This window comes from Heterocephalus glaber, unplaced genomic scaffold (assembly GCF_053883595.1).
Source record: "Heterocephalus glaber isolate CG9 unplaced genomic scaffold, H.glaber_assembly_v1.0 deba00000331, whole genome shotgun sequence".
Classification (NCBI taxonomy): Eukaryota; Metazoa; Chordata; class Mammalia; order Rodentia; family Bathyergidae; genus Heterocephalus; species Heterocephalus glaber.
Window position 1 is genome coordinate 28,074,877 of NW_028258142.1, and position 23,216 is coordinate 28,098,092.

The window sequence follows — 23,216 nt, forward strand, 5'->3', positions numbered from 1 at the left end:
ATATTGATATTAAAATAAATAATCACAGAAGGATATTTAGAACACAGATAAAGTCTCACAATCCAACAAGTGTGTTTCTAGGGATAGCAGTAGTGTAGCAGAACTGAGAATGATTCTTTAAGAAATCAATGCTCTAGTAGAGGCTCAAAGATAAATATACTGGTCCAGTGTAGCAGAAACTTAGAAGAAATAAATTGGGAAGCATGAGTGGAAAGAGGATGTCTTGCAATGGGGAGAGAGTACAGATAAATGTATGATTGGCAAAGCAATATTTGGCCTTAGTAGAGCATCAGTCAAATAATAATAAGTGGTTAGCATGAGACTGAAAATTAGCACTCAGGATATGGAGGATTTTAAAACTGTATTAAAGATTTTAAATTCTACAAGGAAATACGGGTTGGGGAATGGTACACTTTAGAGGAAATGAAGAGATTTTGCTCCAGGAGTGGTACTAAGTTGGAGAAGGTGAAGGCTGGAGGCAAGAAGGCGTGCCATGAGGTCATGTAAGTAATTCAGAAAAGAAACAATAATATCCAGAAGTGAAAAAATCTCCATTGAGAGGAACAGATAGAACTATGTAGAATTGGAAGGCAAATTGCTCTTTAGTGTCACATCCAGTCACTTCCTGGTGTCTGCTGAAAGTACTGTTTTGAGGAATTATGTAATGGTGAATTCAGGATGCGCCAGAAAGACTATTACGAAATTTTAAATCTACATAGGCTTAGTGGGGGGAATATGGTTGATAGTGCTGTGCTTTTCATGTTCTTTCTTGCCATGATATCCAAGAGAAAAACCAAAAAACCTAGAGAAATAATCAGATGTTGGAGAATGTTTGGAAAAAGTCAAAGGTGACTCTGAAATTTCTAACTTGGGGAACTAGCTAGATCATGTTGGATCCTACTGACGAGAAAAGCAAAGAAAGGTTTTTAGAGTGTGTGTGAGTGTGTGTGTGTGTGTGTGTACATTTGTGTGCATCTGCATATATTTTGGTGTTTAGTTTCATTTTGATTATATGGAGGTAGAATGCCCTGTAGACTACTTGAGTAGAAGTACAAGTCAGAGAGCTGGTTATTCAAATGAATCAGAAGTTAAGAAGAATGGGAAAATCATATTTGATAATGACTCACTGTTGTTCATTTAAAGAATTAAAAGATTTTCTCAGTATTTAAATTTTCCTTAAATTTCTTAAAATTGAAAAGGACTGGTGTTAAATATGTAGTCCATTTATCTTTTCTAGTGTCCTTTGTGGAAAATAATTTATTTTCCTCAAGGTTTTTACATCCACAACAGAAATTGTACAACCTGTCTTTTACTTTTATCTCACAAATTTTAATCTGGATCATTCCAATGCCTAATTCCTTGATTATTCTCTATTATAATTGAGTAAGCCTTTTTTAGATGATTAATTAAATAATGGATTATTTGCCTGTTTGTAAAATTTCCTACATGCCCTAACTTTATTTTGAAGTTAGTTGCCTATATCAAGTCTTGCATATACCTATAAATATAATTCACCATCAAAACAGCCAAGCTAGCTATTATGATTCTAAAATTTTTGTTGATAGAATTAAATCTTCAGTGAGTTGATGAGAACTGGATCTTTTTCCTATTCGTCTTCAGTTTCTTAGGATTTTCCTGAAGACAGGTCTCTTCTCTTTTCTTCTATGATTAAATGTTTTTAAAGTAAGAATCATATCCAATATTTCTTGGACCAGTTACAGGATTTTCATCTCATTTACACATCCTGCTAGTGCTGCCCTATTCTTCTAGGACCTAACCTCTCCTGGGATTTGGGAACCTTTATCACAAGTTAGCTATCACCTTTTCAGAATATGATTTTTATTAGTAAAAGAGAAATAATAAAATTATTTTTTGTTCTGACAACAGCTTGGTTTTATATTATTTTGTATTTATAGAATTGTTCATAATAATTCTCTCAATCCAAGTTCTAGAATAGATTATAATTATTAAAGCATACAAGAGCATATTTATCTGCTTCTTTTAGTACTGATACAGGTTTTAGAGAATATTAATATAAGAATTATTTATATTGCCAGATAATAGAAATATGTTCAGGAAATGGAGTTTGATGAATATTCACTTGACCAGTTATTAATAAAAGTAATAAATTAATAAATGATTTAGTTTTATTTGAAATTTAAACTTAAAGAGGAAATGCCTTTGGCCTATTACTGAAGTTAAATAATACAAATGTTAGTGAAAGAATTATTAATGATGTGATTCTCTAATGTAAGTGTGTGTATATGGTAAGCCTGGAGATCAATCACTTCAGAATGCAGAGGGATTGAAAGATTCTGACATGTGGCAGATTTAGCCTGTAAATTTTTTCTTTGAGCAATCACTTACTTGGTAAGTAATCAATAAAATACAGAACTACTTTTTAATAAAGAGCAAATTAAGTAGGCTTAGTTCTTAAGATGAAAAAGCTTTATCAGAAATGTCTGACACTTCTATGTAAAGGTTCTTAGCTGTGATTATAGGTAAACTTAACTGATCCTTTATTTGGGGATTGCAAGTAGCCATGGGGAGCCATGAAATAAGAGATCAAGTGAATAATCATGGATGGGAAGATGTATATTTCTCCCCCTCCTCTTTCTCTTGAGGTGTTGGAGATCAAACACAGGATCTATGCCTGCTAGGCAAGCACTCTACCACTGACCTATTATCTCCAGCTCAATTTTTCTCTTCCAACTGAATGTAGTGCAAAATCTTGTCAGGACATGTTAAAAAAGCCCACTTCCATTTAAAGACAATGAAGAGGCACCTCAAAAGTAGTAATCAGGTATAGTCAAGAAATTGGGGCAGTAATGTTAGTCTGCAATTTGGAGAGGGGCTAGAATACATGCAAATAAACAGGCAAATGTGCTAAGCATATTGTTAGATTATTTATCAAGTAAAAGATGGTGGGATCTTAGATTATAGTGAAAGTGAAAAGATAAGGTATGAATGGGTTAAAGAAATATATAGTAGATAAAACTTACAGGAATGTGTGAGGGAGAGTATTAGGAAACCAAGGATGATTTTTGCATTGCTTGTTTGTGCACTGCTTGAATGGTGAGCCACTGGCTCAATGGGGAATTCTGGAAGGAAGGTTGAGGGAAAAATTAGATTTAGGTTTGATCTTGTTTACGTTGATGTTTCTATAAGTTATAGAAGAGGAGTTTCAAGTTGACGTTCAGATATGCAGATGCATAGACCAGAAAAAAGGCTGAGACTGAAAAGAGGTATTTGTGACTCATCTACATATAAGCAGCAATTAAATTTGCAAATTCATGAGATTTCCCAGGAACAGAGCATAGAGGGAGAAGATACGAGGTCTCAAGAAAAACTCTCCTATTTAATGCTTACATAGAAGTGGACATACAAATTTGGCAAAAATGATCAGAGGTAGGAAATCTGGAAAATACTGTTCAAATAATGCCCTAAAAGTTGAATAGTCCTTACTTAAGTGGAGGTCTTTAATAATCATCAGGATAATAGTAGGGAGATAAATAAGTAGCAAGTCAGATTGAAGACTATTGAAATATGCATGGAAGAAGAGAAAAGTAAAGGGTAACATGAATGTTTTGAGAAATGTATGATCCTGAAAAGAGAGAGAGAGACTGTATTACTAAATGGAATGGAGAGGCTGAGGGATTTTTTCTTTATTTTGTTCATTTGTCTTAAAATAAAGAGTAGGAACGTTTAATAACAGTGAGAAGGAAGTACTAGGAAAGGAGAAGTTGAATTATAAGACTAATAGCATGCGTTCTTAAAGAATTAGACTGGTCTTGGATAGAACATGAATGTTCTTGTCTCAATCTGGAAAGAACAAGTCAAATGGATGCAGATATACTTGGTTCCCCTTCTTATCTAATAGCTTCTATTGCCTCTACAAAGAGAGTAGCGTATCTCCTGCAGGATAGGAAGGGAATAGTTAGGATTTTTAGGAAAGGAGATGATTTAGAATAAGCATTGTGGAATGTTTAAAGGGAGAGAATTGACTGGAGAAATAAAATAGGATTATTAGGCACAATGAAGGCCTCAATTAAGGTAATTAGCATTTTATGGTCTTGTTTTCTTTTCACTTCCTCCCTCCCTCTCTCGCCTTTTCTCTTTCTCTCTTCCCCCCTTCATTCTCCCCTTCCTTCCTTCCTTCCTTCCTTCCTTGTTTCCTTCCTTCCTTCCTTGTTTCCTTCCTTCTTCTTTTTTTTTGATATAATTTTGTATCACCGAAGCTCATTTACTCAGGACAGGGAGCTGAACTCACCCAGAGTTGGAAGGAAAAAAGGAGGTTAGGAATTTACAAAAATGCTAATAACATAATGCAGTAACCAGATCCTCTATAAAACCAATAATTTAACAACTCTTTCTACCTTCTCTCATCCAAAGCTGCCTCAGATCTTTTTTCTTCCCTCCTGCCACCTCCCTCTCTAAGATGTAAGTTCATTCTTACTTTGTAGAACAAAAAGGAAGTGGTTTGGTGGACATTTATCATTTTTTTGAGACTAAACATTCAAACTGCTGATTACTATGGAATATGAAGAGAGTGAAGAAATAATAAGACTGATGAATTGAGGAGTCCTTTTCACCATATAATTTTTATGCAAATATTCACAATTTTGTCAAGTTTCTATGAATCATTTTAATAAAGTCTATAGTTTCAAAGAATTAGTAAATTCCTGAATAACTATTGTTTTATTTAATCTTCTTTTAATGAGTTTTCCCACTGCATAGAGAAGTACTTAAAATTTCTAGTGTATTTCACTTTCAATTCTAAGATCATATATATATATACACACACACACATATATATGTGTATATATATATACATATATATGTGTGTGTATATATACATACATATATATGTGTGTATATATATACATATATATGTGTGTGTATATATATATCTATCTATCTTAGACCACTTATTCATGTCCTAGATACCTAATAGTAGCTGCTTAGTTCTGAAGTTCAGGGCATGATGCTAAACGAGGCAAGGTTTCTTAGTCCTACTCTTCTCCCTGACTTTAGCTGACCTCTTGCCTCCTGCTGTAGTCAACTGTCTCACATAATCAGATCATTAGTCTCACAGGTAGATGGGAGAAAATGGAACAAATGGCTAAAAAAGTATTAACAGTATGGAAAGCAAATGTAGTTCCCATGCTGTCTTGGTGAGCTGTTCTTTATAAAAGAATAAGATAGCTTTATATGGGAATTTACTGTTTTCAGAGTAACTCCATACCTGTTACCTGCCGATTCTTTAAGGCAGGGAGAAAAACATAATAATAATCTCCATTTTTAAGACCTGAAGTCCAAAGTGATGTTAGAAGCTTGGCCATCAAAGTAGGTTTCCATTTCTTTCATTTTCTGAATTCTTCTAATTCTGATCTGTCATTTCTGAGCCAAATGTCTCCTGGGACCTATGAGTGACTGGGTATAATTGGAACCTTGAACCATTGAGGAAAGTCCTAGCCAGGAGAACTGATTCTTAGCTTTTTGTTTGCAAGCTGAATGACTATGCCCTTCTTTTAGAAATTCCAATGTAAGATTAAAGCTTGTTGCAACCTAAAAGAGCTTGACTCATATAGAACTGAAGATCTCAGAGGGAAAACTGCCACTGAATCCTCACACAATGTTGCTAGACCCCTATGTCTAGAAGAAGCAAAACTGGATAGTTTAAATGCTTCTTCAATTAAAACTAGGACAATAATTAATGATCCCAAATTAGACTCCACTAGGTTGTTGAAGAATGAATTGGCTGCTCGCTTATTTCTATACTGCAAGCCTCCTAGCAGGACATATTTCATTTTTCATTACTGTGGGACTGTGTTGCCCCACACAAAACTCATAGTGAGACTTGAGACCTAATGACCAGCAAAAAAGAGCAAAATCATCTCAGCAACCTAGGAAACTGAGGCAGGAGGATTGCTTTAGGTTCAAAGCCAGCATGGGCTACATAGTGAGCTCAAGGACAGTCTGAACTACATAGCAAGACAGACCCTGTCTCAAAAAACAAAACAAAACAAAACAAAACAACCCCCTCCAAAACAAAAACAAAATAAAAAAAGCAAAATCCAACTAATGGCAGTTTCCACAATAGTAAAATAGAGCTACTGACGATACCAGACCGTAATGTGAAAGTCAAAGTAATAAAGATGCATCACCCCATATGTATAACTGGGGAGTGCTTAAGTGGTGCATTCCCATACACACATATAATCATTTTCCTCAGTACAAAAGTTGAAATACAACAGTGCCACTATGAAGATACAAACAAGTAGCCTGTAGGATAAAATGCAAGAAACTTATCACTGAAGGTGGTCAACTACCAAGTCAAAAAGTTTTTTCTGTTCAGTTGCTGAATTAACAATAATAATGACAGAAATTTAGTACTTTGCTGAGTATGGCGGCACGTAATATATAACCCCAGGACTGGAGGCAGGTGGATCACCTCGAGTTCTAGGCCAGCCAGGGGTACATATGAGTTCAAGACCAGCCCTAACTACATGGAAAAATCCTGTCTCAAAAACAAACAAAACACCAAACTGTGATGTTTCCTTCGTGGCTGACTATAGCAAAACAAATAAAAAATAACAAGACAAAAACTAATTATTCTTATGAACTCGTCCCTATGTAAATGTTATATATTACACATATAGTAATGCTAAGCTATATATTTACTTGAATGTGGTCTCCAGTTTAAAGTGTTCCCTTTTAGAGCATAATTTGAATTTGACAGTTAAGATTTTAAAGAACATGAACATACAAAGTGGAAAAGTGAGAAAACAAATTTCCCAAGAATGAAATGCAACGGAAGCAACAAAATGTAAAGTCAGCCTGGCAACAACTGTGGGTTTTATAGCTATCAGATGTAAAATATAAAAGTAAGTAAATTTGCTTTGTGAAATGAGGCAACAAGAACTTGCAAGGAGATAATTCTCTTTGTGTCTGCCTCAGAAATAAAGGTAAGGTTTGCCTGTTTAATATTATAATAAAGATAATGTCCTTCTCTAGAGCAAAATTTTAAAGAATAGATATCACTTAGGTACACATTCTGATTATGATACAATTAAGAACTCAGTAACAAAGTTAAATATGTTTAAAAATTAAAATACAGGCTTAGTCATGAAGAATAAACTTATGAAAATTGGAATTCATAGAATTAATTTGTGATAAAATAATTACATTAAAACTTGTATAATATGGATAAGTAGTTCTTGAAGGAAAATTTTGCTGATATAAAAGAATAACTGCTGGGAATGTATAAGCTAAGTGACTAACTTATGAAGTTAGAAAAAGAGTAGCATAACAAAAATGAAATAGATTAATAATGAAGATGAAAGCAATCATTAATCAAATTAGAGTATCTTTAATGTACAGAGCAAAAATTAAAAAGAGATGAAAATTAAATGAAAAAGTGTTTGAAGAATAAATACAGAAGGACTAACATGAAAATTAGAGATTCAGAAAGATTTAAAAAAGTAAACTGAAGGAAAGATTATTGTTAAGCAAATAATCAAGAGTTTCAATCTGCAGACTTCAGTCAAATGAAATGCAGACTTCAGTCAACCCCGATTAATAATGTATCCAGATGTATGAGGAGCCATCCAAGACCATGCATATGTCCAGTAATTTACCAGATAGTGTTATATGAGTTGCCAAATAATTTTGGAAATAAAAAGTTAAAGGATTTATTCTAAATTACTAAGACCTGGGTTAGAAGATAATGGAAGGGGAAAAAAGGGAAAAAGAGACATGTAGAGAAAAGAGACTATCTAAAAATAATATGGTTTCATTATTAAAAATAGAAAATAATATAACTGTACAAACATGTAAATTTTTATTTCAAAAAAGATGGATTTAACATTTACAATAAATAAAATGAAAGAGAAATATACAATGGCTAAAGTTCAATTTTCATTGCTTTTGGTGAAAGGTATTTCACCCCTTGAAAAAGAAAATATGAAATAAAATATTTGAACTGAAAAATATTCTTTTTCATATAACAGATAATAGGGAACTTTCAGCCAAGATGGAATAATAGGAATAGGATCTACCTTCATCTGAAACAATAGCAACAAATTAGGCACCACACCTAAAAGCACAGTTTGTGAGATATTGAACTGCAGACAGCAATGGGTTATGGTCTATGAAAGACAGAAAGCAAGAGTGAAGAGCCCTGTGTATGCCTCAATTTACTTCCTTAAGAAAGTTTCTGAGGTGTAGCATATGGACAGGATGCTCAGGCCAAGCCAAGAAAACTCACCTGGTTGAGAGACTAAGGTTGAGATTTAGGAGACTAAAAGACAACTAGAGCTCACAGAACAGATTACCAGAGGGGAGAAATTAGTCAAGAGAGAAGACACTAGAGATCAGTGAAGTCCCTACCATGAATGCAGGAGCGTACTTGAGCTGCTGCACTAATCAGTGTGTGTGTTACAGGAAACCACCTCAGGCTGGGGAAAGAAACATCTGCAAGCACTAAGGGGAACAATAGCAGGTGCTGGCACAGATCTGTAGTGTTTGTTCCCACCAGCCAGGCTAAAAAATACTCTTAACTATTGGGACACTGGATAATATACTAAGAAAAGGATAATTGTGGGGGGTAATTAGCCTTAGTTTAAATGGTACTCTTATGCTATGTATTTTTAAAGCAGATCTTAAAAGATCAAAAGCCATTTCCAGGTAACTTAACGGTCTCTCAGAATAAATAAAGCTCAGGAATATTTAGAGGAGTCTAAGTACACTGTATTCAGTATGCAATAAGATTAAAGTTCCAATACCTGAAAATCAAAAGTAACTCATCATGTACGAATTATGTATAAACATATGACCTTTAATAGAAAAATTAAGCAAAATTGAAACTCAGAAAGAATAGACACAGATGGGATAAGTAGCAGGTAAGACTATTCCAACAGTAACTAACTTATTCTGCATGTTAAAAAGTTAAGACCAAGAACGTGTCCTTTAAAAAAGGCCAAAATCAAACTTTCAGAGAGGAAAACAACAATGACTGGCTTGGGAATGGCAGATTAGACTGTTAGGAACAGGACAAAGGAGAGTCCTTCCTCTCGCTCTCTGAAAGTTGTGCGATACTTTCCCTCCAACTGTGAATTGGTATGGGGTGTGACAAGTGTAAGATGTCTACACACAGGGAAGCCCGCTAGTCTAGGTACCAAGTCCACAACATGACTCTTCATATTTCCCTTAAAAAATATAGACAGTTGGCTTCATCTTGGCCATATAGAAAAACTTTGGCATCTGAAACTATCATTGAGAGATACTGCAGAGTTCTGACATCTAATTTCTAACAGAAAAAGTATCCAAATTTACTCAATTTTATTCTAGGATGTTTTCTTAAATTTATTTTTGAGTCTTTATGTGATTTCAGTTTTCAAACCCTTTTTATTTTTTTGTGTATCTTTATAATATTTTGCTTTCTAAGAATATGATATTTTCTCAAATATATTTAATAATATTAGAGGTTGATCTTTTTATTTTTAATTTTGTCTTTTCCTTGTATGGCAGCATAATGTTTACATAAGTGACTATGTTTACTGCTTTCATTTATATTAAAGAATAAAGAAACAGAAAACAAGACTAAAACACTGGTGTTTTTGAGAGGGATTATAGAATAGCAGGCTGTGGAATCAGCAAAATCAGTCTTTCATCAGTCTGAAATTAGAAGGGTCATTACTCCAACATGCTAACACCTATACTTTCTTTCCTTAAAATTGTCCCAATCAAATTATAAAGTATATAACCATTTGATTACTGTTGCTATTGTTTACCTTACCATAAAACTACATTTAATTCCTTTACTTTTCAATTGAAGAATGTGAAACGGAGAAATAATAACTTACGCAAAGTTATGGAAGTTGTATCTTCTTCCAGTTGCTTATTGAACTTATTGTCATGTGTATTATAGAGTTCTTAAGCAATAACTTTATATTTTCTTTCTCTCTCTCTCTCTTTTTTTTTTTTTTTGGTACCAAGGATCGAACTCAGAACCTTTCACTTGAAAGGCAGGTGGTGGCACCACTGAACTAAATCCCCAGCCCCAATAACTTTATATTTTCATTTGGCTTTGTAATATTCAGCCACAATTGAGAAAACTTATGAGAATATGGGCTTAAATATCTTTTGTTATTAAAAGTAGATTCCATGGAATCCTATCAGATGTAGTAATACTGAATGCTTCTTTTTGCAAAGAATTGAGTTCGCAAATAGAAGCATTTTGCAAAATTTTGCTTACATTTACAAACTCTGCATTGGATGACAAACACAAGCATGGCTATCTTCCCCCAAATTGTAAAACGAGTTTGTAAACTGAGGTACCACTGTATCTGTCAACTTATTCTTAGATATCCTTGAATTTTCCACGTAGTACTTAAATTTGAATTTTTAAGCCATTGATAAAACTCTTTTCTATAAGAACATACAGAATCATGTGGACCTTAGAGTGCAGTTACCTGATTTGATCACCTGTGTATTCTTTTGCATTTATGATCATTCTTATTCATTCAACCAAAAATGTCTTATTCCTTAGTAAGAAAAATTAAAGAGTTGGATCGAATAATACTTATTGATTACTAGGTGAATTTATATTAAAAAATTTAATAAATTGCAAAATATAATTTTGAAAAGTGAATTATCAAATAGTACAGTGTAGATTGAGCACAAATTGTTATTCAATACAATATTCAGTTTGTAACTTGTGGCATAGATATGACAAAGTATTTCATACAGAAGCACATTATTGTTACTGCAATTTGTATTGATTTTATAGCTCTTTTTAATTTGTATTTTTTGGATTTAAAATTGCATTACAATGAAAGCATATATTTAGTTTTGTGTTTGTACATATTTAGTTGCTTTGTACTAATATTAGAAGTCTATTTCATTTTTCCCTTTAAAAAGGGAGTGGAACCATATGCAAATTTAAGCTTTTTATATGTACCAGTTAATTGTGATTTTATGTGTTTCATTCTTAACTTAAAACATCTTGATTTTCCATCTTATATTTATAAAGTGAGTATTCGAAATATTTCCTAAACTTCATTTGTAAACATCTACTCTATAGGCCTTAGAGACTTGCTTTTGTGCAGATAAAGCAATGAAACTTAGTTATAATTTATTTTATTCTACATCCTAGTATTTACATTGCAATGTCAAACCAACATATTACATAGCTCTAAGTGTTTACCCCACACATGTTTCAACAGCTAGGAACCCAGCAGCCATGAAGAGGATGGAAGCAGGCATGCGGCAGGATGAAAAGCATTCTCTTGTGTCCAGATACTGAGAAATGAAAAAAAAATCTGTTACAACCAAATTTGCAGTTGTTCTTACAACACAATGGAAAGGTACATGCTTTAGAGATAAGGTTGATTATTGTCTATTCAAATAAAAACAGCAGATGGGAAATAGGTGTCAATGAGAGGTAAACGATCAGCATTGCTTACATACATTTTTAATGAACTTTTATTTTTTTTTTTTTGGTACTGGGGATCAAACTCGGGACCTTGCACTTGCGAGGCAGGAGGCAGCACCACTGAGCTAAATCCCTGACCCTAAATTTTCTATTCTTATCCCTCTGTTCTTTTTTAGTAAAAGATTGCCAGAACATATTTCCTTAATTCTTTTTTAGGGATTAAAGAAATAATGTTGCTGTGTGTTTGTTTACCATTCTCATTTGTATTCCTCTTCTGGACTTTTTCTCCCCAGGTAAGATAAATAAGTCCTATTTTAAGTGACAGTAACAATTGGGGAAGACTCTCCTTGAATTTTATTCAAGAATTAAACATGGTCTCTAAACCTATCCTAGCAACAACAATGCTGCAAACATACCATTTTAATGCTAGCTACTTTTATTGAGGGCAGCTGGGGAGGCAAATATATATAATTTTGATCAATTCTGATAGCATAATTGTAGGGTTATACCCGAATAGTTTGCCATCAAACATTGTCACATCAAGCATCAAAGTGACAGGGAGCAATATGCTCTCTCTTTAAAAAATGCTGTTGAGTGGATACCATAATAGACTTGAAATGGAATTCCAATTCCTGAAAACAACAGCAAAAAAATCATCTCAAGCTGTACATGTGAGCTGTCATTCCAGCTCTGAAAAGCTGTATTCTCTGTTGACGGCATTAACTTAGGCCATCTGTAATTTGTTCCTATCTCTTCTCAGTCTCATTTGGCCAGTTAATATGTCTTGGGGCTGACACTTCAAGAGTCTTTGGTGTGTATAAAAAATTGCTACATCTTTATTTAGCCAATGGAGCATAAGATTGCTTGTAGAGATAGATACACTGCAAGTTTTTGAAAAAAATTTATGGAACTTCAACAGAATGAGACACTATAAATTTCACACAATGAATGAAACATGTTTTCTCAGCTCTTTTCATTCCAGAAAAAATTTTGTATAATCCATTTCAGATGGTGCCAGCACTGCATTCAGCTATTTGCTACTCTGGTTTCATTTAGTTTACGGGGACAGATAGAGTATAACAGAAACTCCACTCATTTGTTTGTATTTAGAGAAAAACTGAGACACTTAGGAAAAGCAATTCAAATTTTTTCTTTCTTTCTTTCTTTCTTATGAAGTTTTGACTTTTGACTTCCAGTAGGAACCTCATCAGAAACCAACAATTCAAAGGGATTTGTCCTTGAGCACTTTTTGATTATGTCCTACTTAGAGTAAATAAGTGAACCCATCTAGGAAATACATTTCCTTTCAGTGCTGTAAAATTCACACTATATTATGAGATAAAGACCTATATTATGGGAAATAGAAACAATAATGGCAAAGTGGAGTTTTTAAAGTTAGGAAAGAAAGACTTTGCAATGTAGAAGATATACTGTTCAGGTTTGATTTCAATTTCATTCATGTGCAGCTTTCAAAGTTTTGAAATATTTCTAAGACAAATTAAAATATAAGGTTATTCCCTCTTGTCTTGAGCAAACCAGTTCTGAATTTTCTTCCTGCAAGAAGTTTTATATAAAGCTCCTGATGTGCCCCATTTCTCTTCTGATCACACAGATTGAGACATGATCTTTAGCTCTTGTTTGGGCCATTGGTGAGTGAGTTACTTGCTTACCAGGCTTCTGGTCTAATTGCATCCTCCATTTCAGCAGCTCTTTGAGGATCAGGGTGCTGTTTCCTGATTCTCACTAATGTGTTTTGCCAATCTCCCCAGAACTATGGAAGTGCTAGGACATGATCACTTGTATGCAATTTACAGGCAGTCTTTGCTCTCTACGGTAGCTCTGCCTCAGTCCTCATTGCTTTCCCCTCCAATTTCTATGAATGATAGTGGAACATGTCCTTTTCATTACAGGCAACATTGCCAAGCTAACTGGGATTTTCTTACACTAAAACCATGGTATTATCAAATATAGAAATGTAGCCTTTGTGAAATGTCAGCAGCATTTTAGGATTATGGTACCTAATTCAAGAAATAGCACAGTCTTCTTCACTGAGGTCCAGCAGGTAACACAGCACAGCTTTGGATGGCAAGAATGGAAACAATCTGTACACACCAGGGTCTTTGAATAGTGGAAATAAAATCAATCTGAAAAGTATCTTTTGTACATATATTCTACAGTTGGATATCATATTCTTTGGCATACTTGGACAAGACTTTGTGGTCTTGGGACTCTTAACAGGGTAATGGCAGACAGTAGTGCCAGCAGTGTTTCTGATCCTTGTGATATGTATCCATGATAAGTGATATGTACCCATTTGCTTTAGAACACAGTCAATGCCTGAGCAGATCTACAGATCCCCAAGTGGTAGGATGAGCTGGCCTCTCCTCATAGCACAGCTCCTGTCCCTACATAGGCACATCCTCTATTCTGTCAGATAGTGGACTTCTTTGTGAACAACTTTTCTCCTTTACAAATATACACTAAGATGAAAAGGTCCTATAGACTTTTACTCAAAGAATTTTCTTTCTATAGTATATGCGGTATATTTATTAGAAGAGGAAATTAGAGGATGAGTTATGATTGCTGAGTTTGAGACATTAGGGATGGATAGCTGAGATATAAAAGACTTTCCAAAGCCCTAAATAATTCATGCTGATTTCTTTTCTCTTTTCTTTTCTTTTCTTTTCTTTTCTTTTCTTTTCTTTTCTTTTCTTTTCTTTTCTTTTCTGTCCCAAGGCTGGCTAACAGGAACTCCCTTTCCATTCTAGATTCTTCTAGCTCTGTATTCCATTGAAAATACAGAAGATGTAGGTCTGTGCATGCCCTACCGAGGTCCCTAGTCATGTGGAAGATGCCAAATCACCCCGCTGCAGAGAGGCAGCCACCTGGTTCCACACTACAAAGACACAGAGGACACCAGACCACCAGACCAAGGTACTGAGTCCCGCTGCTCCCGGCCCAGAGGTAGGAGCTTCTGAGCTTCCATCCCACTGCTCCTGGTCCAGAGGAAGGGGCTTCCCAGTCACCATCCTTCCCGCTGCTCCCAGCCCAGAGGAAAGTGCTTTTGGGCCACCTTCTGTCCCGCTGCTCCTGGCCCAGAAGAAGGGGCTTCCGGGCCACCATCCCTCCCAATGCTCCCAGCTCACAGGAAAGGGCTTTTGGGTCACCATCCCTACTGCTGCTCCCAGCCCCTGTCCTGCCTCTGCCAGCTCAGAGGAGGTAATCTGTGCAGGCACTAACAGCCCCCCGCCTCAGTCGAAATGAGAAAACACATAAGTAAGTCTCAAAACCAGACTTCCAGATCACCTACAGCAACCCCAAGCACCTGGGCCCACTGAACTGGCAACAAAAGGGGATCTGGAAAAAATGAAATCAGAAATAATTTCTCAGATAACAGGAGAAATTGTGCCCCTAGTGCAAGACATGATTAATAAATCTAGAGAGGAGCTCAGGAACATGATGGAATCCCAACATAAGAAACAAATGGAATGGAATCCATAAAACAGATGCAAATAGATTTCCAGGACATGAAAAACTCCACTGAAAGTCTACACAGAAGAATGAGCCAGTATGAGGACAGAATTTCAGATATAGAAGATAAGATTGCAATTAGTGACCAGGAAATGAAAAATTGCTTCAAAATTATAAGGGAACATGAGAAATCAATCCAGCAGCTGCTAGATGATGCAAAGAAGAATAACATAAGACTGATTGGGCTCAATGAAGAAACAGGAGAGAGTGGAGATGACATAAAAAATCTCTTCACAGAAATAATGGAAGAAAACTTCCCAAGCAGGGGAAAAGAGCTTGACAAACAGATAAGTGAGGCATATATAACTCCAAATAGGCTTGATCAAAAAAAATCTACACATAGGCATATAATTGTTAAGATTCCAGAAACACAACAGAAGAACAAAGTTCTCCAAGCAGTCACAGAAAAGAAACAAATCACATACAAAGGAAAGCCCATCAGAATCACAGCAGACTTCTCAACACAAACCATCAAGGGAAGAAGAGCTTGGAGTGACATATTCCAAGCCCAAAAAGAAACAGCCTCCAGCCCAGATTCATGTACCCTGCAAAACTATCTTTCAAAATTGATGGAGAAATAAGATACTTTCATGATGATGAGCACCTTAGGAACTTCGTGAATACCAAACCAGCACTCCAAAGAATTTGACACAATATCCTAGGAACAGACATTGAGGATCACAACCACAGGAAGCAAAGCAGAATGAACCCATCTGGCATGACAAGAAATTAAATGTAAAGGGGGAGAACCCAACAAAAAGAAAAAGTCATGGCAATGACAATTCAGTACGTTTCAGTTATAACCATCAATGTTAATTGTCTCAATTCACCAATCAAAAGAAATAGACTGGCAGAATGGGTCAAGAAGCAAAATCTGACAATATGCTGCATACAAGAAACACACTTAATTCACAAGGAAACTCATAGATGGAAAGTTAAAGGGTGGAAAACAATACTCCATGTGACAGGAACTCCCAAAAAAGCAGGAGTAGCTATCCTCTTTGCAGATCAAGTAGATTTCAAACCAACACTGATTAAGAGAGATGAAGAAGAACACTACATCCTTGTAAAGGGAAGAATCCAAGAGGAAGAGATGACAATCATAAATACCTATGCACCAAACACTAGTGCACCCAACTATATAAAACAAATACTAACCTACATGAAAAGTCTATGCACTAATACAATTGTAGTGGGGGACCTCAACACCCCACTGTCACAAATAGATAGATCAACTAGACAAAAAATAAGTAATGAAATACTAGAACTCAATCAAACTCTTGAACAAATGAACTTAACAGATGTTTACAGAGTCTTCCAACCCCACAAAATCAGAATATACATTCTTCTCAGCTGCACATGGGTCATTCTCAAAAATAGACCACATACTCACACATAGAACATATTAAAGTAAGTGCAAAGGAATTGAAGTTATCCCCTGTTTATTATCAGACCATGGTGCGATGAAATTGGAGATCCATAGCAAAAGAAACTCAAAAAATTTCATAAACACGTGGAAATTGAATAACACACTTCTGAATAACCAGTGGGTCACAGAGGAAATTAAAGAAGAAATCAGACAGTTCCTTCAATTAAGTGACAATGACAATACAACATATTGGAATCTATGGGACACAATGAAAGCAGTCTTATGAGGGAAATTCATAGCAGTGAAAATGCATATGAGGAAAACAGAAGGAGCCCAATTAAACAACTTGATGCTGAACCTCAAGCTTCTAGAAAATGAAGAGCAGGACAACCCCAAAGCTCATACAAGGGAGGAAATTATAAAGATCAGAGGAGAAATCACTGCAATGGAGACTAAGAGAACGATACAAAAAAATCAATGAAGCCAAGAGTTGGTTCTTTGAAAGAATCAACAAAATTGACAAACCTTTAGCCAACCTTGTCAGAAAAAGGAAAGAAAAGGCCCAAATCCATGCAATTAGGAATGAAAAGGGTGAAATTACAACAGACCCAGCAGAAATCCAGAGGATCATCAATACCTACTTCCAGAACCTATACGCCAATAAGATAGACAGCACAGAAGAAATGGACAGATTCCTAAATACATATGAATTACCAAAGTTGAATGAAGAAGACCTAAAAAGTCTAAACAACCCAATATCAACCAATGAAATTGAAAATGTAATTAAAAACTTATCAACTAAGAAAAGCCCAGGCCCTGATGGCTTCACTGCTGAATTCTACAAGACATTTAGAGAGGAACTGCTGCCACTACTGTTTAAACTCTTCAATGAAATTGAAAGGGAAGCAATACTCCCAAATTCATTCCTGGAAGCAAGCATCACCTTGATCCCCAAAGCAGAGAAAGACCCAAGTGAAAAAGAGAGCTACAGGCCAATCTCCCTAATGAACATAGATGCAAAAAAGCCTTAATAAGATAATGGCAAACAGAATGCAGAAGATCATCAAGAAGATCATACACCCTGATCAAGTGGGATTCATCCCAGGGATGCAGGGATGGTTCAATATATGCAAATCAATCAATGTAATACACTATATCAATAGAGCCAAGGACAAAAACCATATAATTATTTCCATAGATGCAGAAAAAGCATTTGACAAAATCCAACATGCATTTATGATAAAAACCCTACAAAGAATTGGAATAGATGGTCTCTACCTCAAATTGATAAAAGCCATCTATGAAAAACCAACAGCCAATATCATACTAAATGGTCAAAAACTGAAATCCTTCACACTAAAATCAGGAACAAGACAAGAATGTCCATTATCACCACTCTTGTTCAATATAGTTCTGGAAACATTAGCCACAGCAATTAGACAAGAGAAAGAAATAAAAGGAGTAAAGATAGGAAATGAAGAAGTCAAATTGTCATTATTTGCAGATGACATGATACTCCATATAGAAGACCCCAAGAACTCCACCAAAAGTCTTCTAGACTTACAACCAAATTCAGTCAAGTAGCTGGTTACAAGGTCAACACACAAAAATCAATAGCTTTCCTCTACACGAATGACAGACTCACTGAGAGAGAAATAGGGCAAATAATTCCTTTCACAATAGCATCCAAAAAACTGAAATACCTAGGAATCAACCTAATGAAAGAAATCAAAGACCTCTTCTCTGAAAACTATGGCACTCTGAAAAGAGAGATTGAAGATGATATCAGAAAATGGACAGACATCCCCTGCTCCTGGGTAGGAAGGATTAATATAGTGAAAATGGCCATACTTCCAAAACTGCTATATAGATTTAATGCAATTCCAATTGAGATCCCAGCAGGATACTTCATGGACCTTGAGAAAACAATCCAAAAATTCATTTGGAGCAAAAAGAGACCCAGAATAGCAAAAGCAATTCTAGGTAACAGAGACATGGCAGGGGGTATTACAATCCCCAACCTGCAACTATACTACAAAGCTACTGTGATAAAAACAGCATGGTACTGGCAAAGAAGCAGACTTGAGGACCAGTGGAACAGATTAGAAGATGCAGAAACAATGCCAGACACACTCAGCCATCTCATCTTCGATAAAGGAGCCAAACACCCTCACTGGAGGAAAAATAGCCTCTCTAATGAATAGTGCTGGAAAAATTGGGCTTCAACTTGCCAAAGATTAAAACTAGACCTATATCTCTCCCCATGCACTAAACTAAAATCAAAATGGATTAAAGATCTAAATATTAAAATAGAAACTGTGAACCAGTTGGAACAGAGGTTAGGTAGAACTCTTGAAGACATTGGTGTAGGAAAAGATTTTATGAAGAAAACCTCAGTTGCCCTTGAACTAGCACAAACAATCAACAAGTGGGGTCTCTACTTATTAAAAGGCTTCTGCACAGCAAGAGAAACCACCAGCAGTGTGAAGAGACAACCCACAATGTGGGAAAATATCTTCACCTGCTGTTCTTCAGACAAAGGTCTACTATCTCAAATCTATAAAGAACTTAAAAAGATCAGACCTCCCAAATTTAAAGACCCAATCCAAAAATGGGCATCTGAAATGAACAGACATTTCTCAGAGAACGAAGTAGAATTAGCAAATAAGTACATGAAACAATGTTCAACATCACTGGTCATTTGAGAGATGCAAATGAAAACAATGCTGAGATTTCACTTCACTCCAGAAAGAATGGCTGCTATCATGAAATCAACCTAAAACAAATGCTGGCAGGGCTGTGGGGAAAGAGGAACCCTGCTCCACTGCTGGTGGGAGTGTAGACTGGTGCAACCACTGTGGAAATCAGTATGGAGATACCTCCAAGAACTAGGGCTGGATGTCCCATTTGACCCCGCTATTCCACTGCTGGGGATCTTCCCCAAAGAATTAAAAGAATCATACCACAGTGATATATGTGCGCCTATGTTCAAAGCAGTACAGTTTGTGGTAGCTAAAAGTTGGAAACAGCCCAAATGCCCATCAACTGGAGACTGGATAAAGAAAATGTGGTTTTTTAATAAAATGGAGTACTACTCAGCCATAAAAAATGAGAAATTAGAGACATTTATAGCTAAGTGGATGCACATTGAGGCAATACTCTTAAGTGAAATCAATAGGACACAAATGTATAAATACTGAATAGTTTCTCTGGTGTGAGAAACTGAAAGTGTAAATAAGGACTGAATGTATAATAGGTAATGCAAAATAGGAAGAAAAGGGGCAAAGGGGAAGGAAGTGGGAGGGCTAGGGGAAAGGATAGAAGGGAATGGGATTAATATGAGAAAATGGAATAATAAGAACAAAATCTTTGTAAATAGGGAGGACTGGAGGGGTTGAAGGGAGGGCTGGGCAAGGGTGAAAAATAGGAACCAAGAGAGACTATGTAAAGGTGCAAATTTCCAATGATGAATGAATAATCGATAATGTAAAATAGGGAGAAAAGTTCCAAAGAGGTAGGGGTAGTGGGAGGGGCAGGGGAAAGCAAAGAAGGGAAAGGAAAAATGCTGAGCAATGGAAAAAATGGAAATAAAGTCTTTGTAAATAGGGAGGGGTGGAGGGCGTGAAGGGAGGGCTAAGAATGGGGAGAAAATAACCAAGGTGCATTATGTAAAAGTAGAATTCCTAATGAGAAATGTAATTGTGTTGTATACCCACAATGTACCAATAAAAGAATTTAATAAAAATAAATAAATAAAAATAAAAAATAAAAAAAAACCAAAATAAAAGCAGAATTCAAGTCTAAAACAAAAAAAAGGAAATACAGAAGACGTGGGGTTTTTTTTTAATAAAATGGAGTACCTACTTAGCCATGAAAAACAAGAAACTAGAGTCATTTATAGCTAAATGGGTGCATATTGAGACCATACTCTTAAGTGAAATAAATAGGACACACGTGTAAATACCGAATAGTTTCTCTAGTATGAGAAACTGAAAGTGTAAATAAGGATTAAAAGGATTAATAATGAATAATTGATACTTTGAAATAGGAAAAAGTCCAAAGGGGTAGGGGTAGTGGGAGGAGATGGGGAAAGGAATGAATGGAAAGTAAAAATTATGAGAAAAGAAAAAAAATGGAAATGAAGTCTATGTAAATAGGGAAGGGTGGAGGAGTGAAAGGCACACAGGCAATGGGGAAAAAATAAGAACCAAAATACATCATGTACAGGTAGAAGTACCCACGGATAAATGTAAACATATTGTATATCTAAAATGTACCGATAAAAGAATTTAAGCAAAAAAAAGAAAAATACAGATCTATCACACCTTATTTGAAAGCTTAGCAGCGATTTTTTTCAGAACACAACATTTTAAAAAGATAATATAATATATAAACCATATATACTGTAACATTACTTGCAGGGGCTGGAGCAATACCCAGTTATCAAAATAATAGCTTCAGTGAAAATTATGCTCATTTATGCCAAGTGAAAAAAACCATAGCATATAAATAGCTCAAGCCAATTGAGGTCAGATTGTGTCTCTAAATAAATCTGTGTCAGGCTTTCAGGAAATATAATAATTGGATTTTTTGAGTTCTTTATACTTTGAAATTATGGTAAGGAGACAAATTATCCCCCCTCCCTTTTCTCCACATATCCTGACTTCAAAGAACCTGCCAATTCATAACAGTAAATGCACAAGTTTCTTGTTAGGTTATGAGGCTTAGAAATGTCCTCTTGGTGAAGTCATCCCAAGTACCAGCTCCCTTAGGCCTTCATCCTCTGGGGTGTGCAGAGCTGCAGACAATATCAAGTAAAGTGGAATGGGAGATAATGATTCTTTCCTCTCTCAGACTCTGTATATTGTAAATCATCATAAAGCTGCAACTAGATTCCAGAGGTATCATTTCACTGCTGTATTCCTCTCTCCCTCACGGCTCTCAGAAAAGCACAGCTTTACCTACAGGTGTCAGGCCAATAAAATGTCTCTTTGCCTATTGGGTAATCCTAGACTTATCAAAAATAAAAGTCAGAGTTGAGTTTTTGCTGGTCACCAAAGTAACCTAGCAAATGTCAACTTTCCTTATCCTTATATTTCACAGTTCTCATCTATTACTTGAAAAAGTTTATACTTGAAATAGGTATACCTTATTTTATGAATTAGCACATTCCTTTGTGGGTGATTTGAAAAAATATATATCTGGGAAGTTCAGTGCTTGTACATGGGAAGGGAGCCATGACCTTGAAAGGAGCAATGAGTTTGGGGCCACAGTTATGGATTTTCTTATGTGACTCTTGAGAAAGAGGTTGAGAAATAGATACCCCATTGCTAATGTCTGCCCTCCTTGGAATTCCTCCTAGTTCTCTGCAAGAGCTGATCTCAAATGTAAGATAGTGTCAAAGGAGTCCACTGATAGAGGTGAGCCTGTGAGGCAGAGGACAATGACTCTTTATGAGAAAATTAAAGCTGTCCAGTGCAGCAAGGTAGAGTAACTCATATGGAAGCAACAAGAGGCTGGACACAGAACTAGTCTCCCTGCTGTGTGGCCCAGACCTTCCATGTGGCTCTGTTTCTCCATCCATCATCTAAAGGTGATGACATAAACCTACCTTGGAGAGCTGTTTGGAGAAATGGCCAATAAAATTGGAAATAAAACATCGTGCAGATACACAGTGCCATATGGATGGTCAACATTGGTGGTTATAGATTTTAAATTCCATAGGAGGAATGCCAAAAGGAGGGATGGCATTTGCAGTGATCCACTCACCCCAGAGTGTCCAGTGGAGAATAAGCCAGCTGTGAAGGACACATTGGCAACCTCGTAGACATTTCTCCAGGGACAAAAGTTCTCTATATGACACAGACAGTGAATAACATGGCCATAGGATACTAGAACCACTGATTAAATGATGGCCACAACAGAAGACTGATCACATCACTTATTTCTTTTCCCTATTTAAAAATTTCCCCTTTCAATTATAATGCAACTGTGGTACTCACAAATGTCAAGCTGAAATACAAATTTCTAAAATATAGCCTTGGATATTCTGATAGTTTTTTTTATTACCCTCCCCCCCAATGATTTTGTTTGATTTGGTTGATTTGGAGCATGATACAGGCAAACCTACAAGGCCTTATTATGTCCACTCACAAAAAGGAACAATTAGGAAAGCAGAACCCAGCAGAGGAATTGGTTTACACCATTACAAGGTATTTTGACCTCCTAATCCAAACCATTGGCAGAGTCACTGGGTTTAGATTGCGTATTATTATTGGAAGGTGCTCTAAGATTTCTGAATGGAAATGTGTCTCTCATCGATTCTGTTACACACTTGAAAATTCTTTTTTCCTTAGATCATTAAAGCCTCTTTTTCAATGTAGCTATGATCCATGAGCATAGCAGTCATAAAACCTGGTTCTGAGATTTGTTATTCTTCCCATCCTTTTATTACCTGTTTCTAAGATTCCTGCAGTCTCAGATTCCTTTAATAAAAAGAAGAAAGAGATGAGATTAATTGCTTTCTAGACTTTTTACTTAGTGGTGGAACTCTTGTCAAATTAAACCTTGCAAAAGACCAGAATATGTCAAATAAATAGAACTTGAGTTGTTTTAATTAAGAAGGAAACAGAGGACTTAGAGAGAAGCCTATCCTACTTTTCTTCTTGCCCCTCAAATTTCCATTATGGTCCTTCCTCAGGCTCCCAGGATTCTGCTGCCTACATTTAGAAAACCCTTCCCAAAAAATTAGCTTTACACTTTGTTCATGTTTAAAAATTCTTTGATGCCACTTTAATACATATTGAAATATTAACAATTGTATTTTTGAGCCATCAATTTGAAATCACTTCCTAGAAAATATTTTATCTGAAAATATCC

At 35.7% G+C, this 23,216-nt stretch overlaps 1 long non-coding RNA gene across 2 annotated transcripts in view; it reads left to right on the forward strand.

Moving 5' to 3' along the window:
* Positions 1 to 23,216, forward strand: part of LOC110344028 (uncharacterized) — a 529,159-nt gene that overhangs the window by 402,221 nt on the left and 103,722 nt on the right. For both annotated transcript variants that reach the window (XR_002386299.2, XR_015443502.1), the window contains exons 5-6: positions 11,229 to 11,369; positions 14,206 to 14,371. This is a non-coding gene — a long non-coding RNA (uncharacterized LOC110344028). The remainder of the gene's footprint in view (positions 1 to 11,228; positions 11,370 to 14,205; positions 14,372 to 23,216) is intronic.